This window comes from Equus quagga, chromosome 8 (genome assembly GCF_021613505.1).
Source record: "Equus quagga isolate Etosha38 chromosome 8, UCLA_HA_Equagga_1.0, whole genome shotgun sequence".
Lineage (NCBI taxonomy): Eukaryota > Metazoa > Chordata > Mammalia > Perissodactyla > Equidae > Equus > Equus quagga.
The window spans coordinates 96796355-96801648 of record NC_060274.1 but is presented as its reverse complement, the minus strand read 5'-3'; the positions used below and the strand labels follow the sequence as shown (position 1 = coordinate 96801648).

General features: G+C 35.6%; 1 protein-coding gene across 14 annotated transcripts in view; it reads right to left on the bottom strand.

The window, feature by feature from the left end:
• Positions 1 to 1537: 1537 nt before the first annotated feature.
• Positions 1538 to 5294, bottom strand: part of FOXP2 (forkhead box P2) — a 516090-nt gene continuing 512333 nt past the window's right edge. For all 14 annotated transcript variants that reach the window (XM_046670389.1, XM_046670379.1, XM_046670381.1 and 11 more), the window contains one exon: positions 1538 to 5294. This exon is cut by the window's right edge and continues 183 nt beyond it. The gene's annotated coding sequence lies outside the window, so the exon portion shown is untranslated.

Sequence of the window (5294 nt, the reverse complement as noted above, 5' to 3'; positions counted from 1 at the left end):
TAGCCTACATTATTTTCCTTTATCGACATTTAAAGGTTAGAATTTCTCTGAATCTCATTTTGTAAACAGTAAACAGTTGGATACTTAGCTTTTATTACTTCTGCTTGGGAAATGGTGAGAATGTGACTTGCCAACTGTATTTCTATTCTGTTTAGTTAGATTTTAATTTTTTTAAAAGATTTTATTTTTTTCCTTTTTCTCCCCAAAGCCCCCCAGTACATAGTTGTATATTCTTTGTTGTGGGTCCTTCTAGTTGTGGCATGTGGGACGCTGCCTCAGCGTGGTCTGATGAGCAGTGCCATGTCCGCGCCCAGGATTCGAACCAACGAAACACCAGGCCGTCTGCAGCGGAGCGCGCGAACTTAACCACTCGGCCACGGGGCCAGCCCCTAGTTAGATTTTAATTTGCCATCTTGTTTCTTTTTAATTTTTAAAAATTCAAAATAATTTAGTGGCCAGCGTTTTACAAAGCAACTGAATCCTCCAGTGACCCAACACAATATATCTGGGCAACACAGTGTTTTAAACTATGAGGTGACATGAGTTTGAACTTAGGTTTAAGCACAAAATGTTTGCCAAATCAGTTTTACTTTTTTCTTAAATTGTTAGTTTTAATCTCTAAATTGTTCTCTCTATATTACAGTGTAGAGAGTTCGAGGACTGGATTCGCATCTGTTATACAGCCTTTAACAAGCTAGTAAAGTACACGGGGCGGGGGCAAGTTGGTATTCATTTACTTTCAACTAATCGATAGTGAAAAACGAATTCTAAGGCTCAAGAAAATTAATCTCATGTTCAAATTTCTTTTAAAATAATTTTTATCCTGTGGAAAGTTCTTTAGTAAGGTACTCTGTCACTGGGATGACAGAAAACATTATGCATAAAATAAAAACATACTCAACATATTTATTTTCTGTTTACTTCTGAAGACAGATTTAGGAATATATATTCAAGTTAAAAAAAAAAGGCAAACTTTCATTCTGCAGAGGCCCTGTCTTACCTGCTTTGGCCACTAATTTAGGTGGGGGACCGATCCTTAGAGGCCTAAGAAGCATTCCCTTAGAAAGCTACTGACACCATCCCTGCACATTCTCCCAAACCACGGCAGGATGCTATGAGTATAACCAATATTTGGAGGCAAAAAAAAAAGAAAAAAGGTAAAGAAAAGTCATAAAGTTAAAAGGGTAAAGTAATCATGTTTTCCAATGTTTTTTTTAAGGTTCAGAATTTACGATGTCAAATTCTATTAGAATGAAAACATGAGCTGATTATGTGAGGAAGCCAATTTTGAACCTGAAGATAGTTTTTAATGGAATGTATTTGACAAGCAGCCCCATTTTTATTGACTAAATTCGAGTATGGTTTGGTTTATGAATCCCCAATTCCTAAGGAAATGATTTTAAACAAATTGTGGGACATGTGTACACAAATTTATGACTTGGCTCTGGCAGGAAAGAATGGTCTCTCCGAAAGAATAAAATCCTAGGGGTTATAAATGGGTCAAAAAGAATTAGATCTTTTATTTATACTTCAGAAATGTAATCAAGTGAATGAAATGGTTTCATATACATTTTTACATCCAACAGCAGTGACACACTGTTCATACATTAATTCTATAGGAAAATGTACATCTTTCTTTTTTTTTGCTAAGTAAGATTTGCCAAGTGGTCATGGACGAAAAAACCTTTCGTTGCAACCTGAACTGGTGAAATAACAAGGGTAAGCCATGTTCCTTTCGATAGCTTTATGGCATTAATAAAGCTATTGTCCAAATGCACGTTAATATTGGTATGTGTGGGATGAAGTCTCACATTCTCTAAAATGTGAACACCCAATCTGAAAACTTTACAAAAAAGTCTAATGGATTTTGCGACTGAATCTGCCCAGGGACGTTAAAGTCCAGGATGGTTTATTTTAAGTGTACTTCTGTAGCTCTATTCCTAGCTGACTATTCTTCGATTCCCTAATCACAAAGAAATGCATTCTTATGAAGTTAAGCAGCTGTAGACACAGAATGCTGATGACATTTTCTCCATATCTGAGTTATCTAAAGAAAACCCAGTTAGTGGTAATTCTACCAAATGCTTGTAACATTCACATGAAATTTTAATTGATTTTCAAACAGTACAACTGTGCCATGAATCCAACCACACAGAATATAAGCCTTAAGCCCACTAGGTTTAAGCAATTGTGTCTTTGTAGACTGAAACTATGCAAAATGAAATCTGATAACTCCCTGGTGTTAGAGGTAGACAGTTTTCTTTCAAATCCTAGGTTTGGTCCTTTATTTTATTCAGCAGTGAAAGCCATGAATACAGAACGAATAACAGCTGTTACAATTCTCAACCATGACTTCTAACGTCAGAGAATTCAAAGTATGAACATAGTACACAGTAATGAAAAGTATCAAAAATTAGTTTACCTCAAAAAAGATAAATAAAACAGGTATATTCCACCAATACATAAACAGATGTTTGTGCTACAGTTAAAATTTGCTGTATACAAAAGATCATAGTCCCCATAATCAGCTTATGATAGAAGCAAGAATACATGAGCCATTTAAATTGTCAGACATTATGCTTTATAAGGTATGCACAGAAGTTCAAGCAATAAATACATACATTAGTTCAAAGCCTTACAATAGCTACGCAAAGCAGATGCAGAAAAGCAGATTTGCTATTACTAGCAAGCAATGATATAAGAGTAAAAATTCATGAAATGCATTAAAGCAACATTTTTCTTAGAAAAAGTCTGGTCATTTATGGGTCCACCAACATCTTTACATAATATGCACAATTATCAAAATACAGACCAAGCATTTCAGAAAACTCCAAAAAACCTAAAATCTATTTTCAAAGCAATTGCAGTTTTGGAGGTTTTTCTGGTATAATGTGCAAGCAGCTATTTTTTAAAATTGTATTCATATAAAACCCATGCAAAACTCTACAGGTATATGCATTCTGTGGCTGAGACTTCCTTTCAAAAGTTTTGTAACTGAGGTAAGCATACTTTAGCATTGTAGTCTTAGGCCACCCTCCTGATGGTACAGCTCTCAGAGTTACTTTCAGTCCCTCAAAGCCTTTTGAACATGCACCTGAAAGACCCATTTTCCCTTCAGATAATCCTTACAGTAGGATCCTAGATGACTGAAAACCATCCTTCACAATACCAATCTTTCTTTTGATACCATATCGTCAACTTCCCGTTCGTTGATCATGACCCAAAGACAAACATAATGAAAAGTAGCAGTTACTGTGACGTTCTCACGTTTCATGCAATCTGCCATAATGGTTCTAATTTTTTTCTTTTTTTTTTCTTTTTTTTCTTTTTTTTTGCAGAGGTAGAAGCTTTCAGAAAGCCTTTTGGGTAAGTGGGAAAACCCTTTTGAAAGCCGTTCTGTCCTTTTATTTGGTGTGATAGATGACTGGGTATCTCTCTAACTCTATTTGCTGACTTCAGCAAAGAATAAAGGATGAGCTTAGTTTGCAAGAACCGGCCCCATCACATGGAACCGGAGCGTATGTTAAGCTCTAGCAGCCACCTTCTGTCAAAACTGTTTGTAAAGCAATAACCATAATCAGGTTATGAGGTCCCTTGGTTGGGGGAAAAAGTATTATCAAGACTTGGCACAGCACATGAAAAGCAACACGTAAAGTTTCTAGGTTTTAAGCAAACATCTGACTATGCTATTTTCAACTACACCATAACGCATTATCATAGTTTTGGGGTTTGGAGTTCTCAAGAAAACCAGCATTCCAACAATTTGGCCTGTGCAAGTCTTTGAAAGGGAGTGTATTGTTAGTGTTAATATCCCGTATAAGCAGAGGCAGAATTATATGTAACTTTGGTTTGACTGAAAATAAATACCATGGACTACAATTGCTATAATCTTTGCTTTCAGTGTAAAAACTCAGCTAGATCACTTTAAAATCAATATGAAATTAATTTTTGGCTTTACTAGACCTTTTATGTTTGGTTCCTACTTTTTGTTTTTTCATTATAACTTAAGACTATAAAAAATAGTACACAACAAAGATTAAGACCATACAAGACATCTTCTAACAACATGTATTCACCACCGAAAATAAGTGACTGGATGGGGGAAAACAAAAACACAATGTACTCTCTATATAACAATATGCAATCTGCATTTGCATCAAGTACATAATCGTTTTGGTCAGTGATCCACATTTGTTGCTTTCTAGCATATCATCACTTCCACTGCGGATTTTGTCCTCACCTCTGTCTTTAATGAAAGCAAATCTTCATTGTGTTAGATGGACTTTTGGCCTCAGAAGATTACTCTGTGACTGAATTAGCTTTTTAGTTGTGGTTTTTGTCATATTTGATTCTTTGTTTAGGGCTAAATGAAAAGATCCCAGAGGTCATCAGAAAAACAGCAGGTAGTTCATGGAAAAGGTTCCTTTGTACTAATTGAAGTTACAGAAGGCTGACCAAAGCATGTGGCTGCTTCTGTCCTTGAGCTCTTGGCCATGGTTAGAGTTGGCTTTGGTTTGCAGCTGTAGCCTTTGACTGTGTTTGCAGGTAGACAAAGCTTTATCACGAGGAGGTAAAGAGTACAGTTGTAAGATCTATGCAGATATGCAAATGTTTCTATGGTGCTTGCACAGATAATGTTAGCTTAGGATTGCACTTTACATCTTAACACTAACAGCACAGACTGGAAGCCTAAGGTTTTAGATGGTTGCAACAGTCTAATTACTGTGTTTTGTAATAACTAACTTATGTCATTTACAGTTGGTGGCACCAACATAAAAAACTAATGTTCTGTTGTTTAAAATTCAGCTAGATACAAGCAGTGACACTAATTTCTGATACTACTCCTGTGCAAATTAAAAACAATAGCAACAAGTTGAACTTGACCAGCAATTGTTTCTAACATTACAACTACTGAATGCTGGGAAATTCACATTAATGAAACTAACACTATTTTTGGCAGTATATGAGGCGCGTTTGCTTTCTACAGGACATGTATCCTCATATTCAGTCATTTCATGAACCCTTAAGAGCCACATTTTTTAAATGGGCAAAGCCATTATAGAAAGAACAGTTCTTTTTTTTTTTTTTTCCAAGAAAATCAGTTTTTGTCTTTTTTTCTAAAAAAAAAAAAGAGAGAGAGAGAAGAAAACAAGCAATTTGCCTGTTGGTACTGAATCCCAAAGGGCTGGCTTAATAAGTTCCTTTAGGGCTGTCTCCTTGATCCATGCTTAATAAATAGTCACAGTAAAAATTTGTCAAATATTCATGGTTGTGGAGTGGTTATGAAGGTCAGT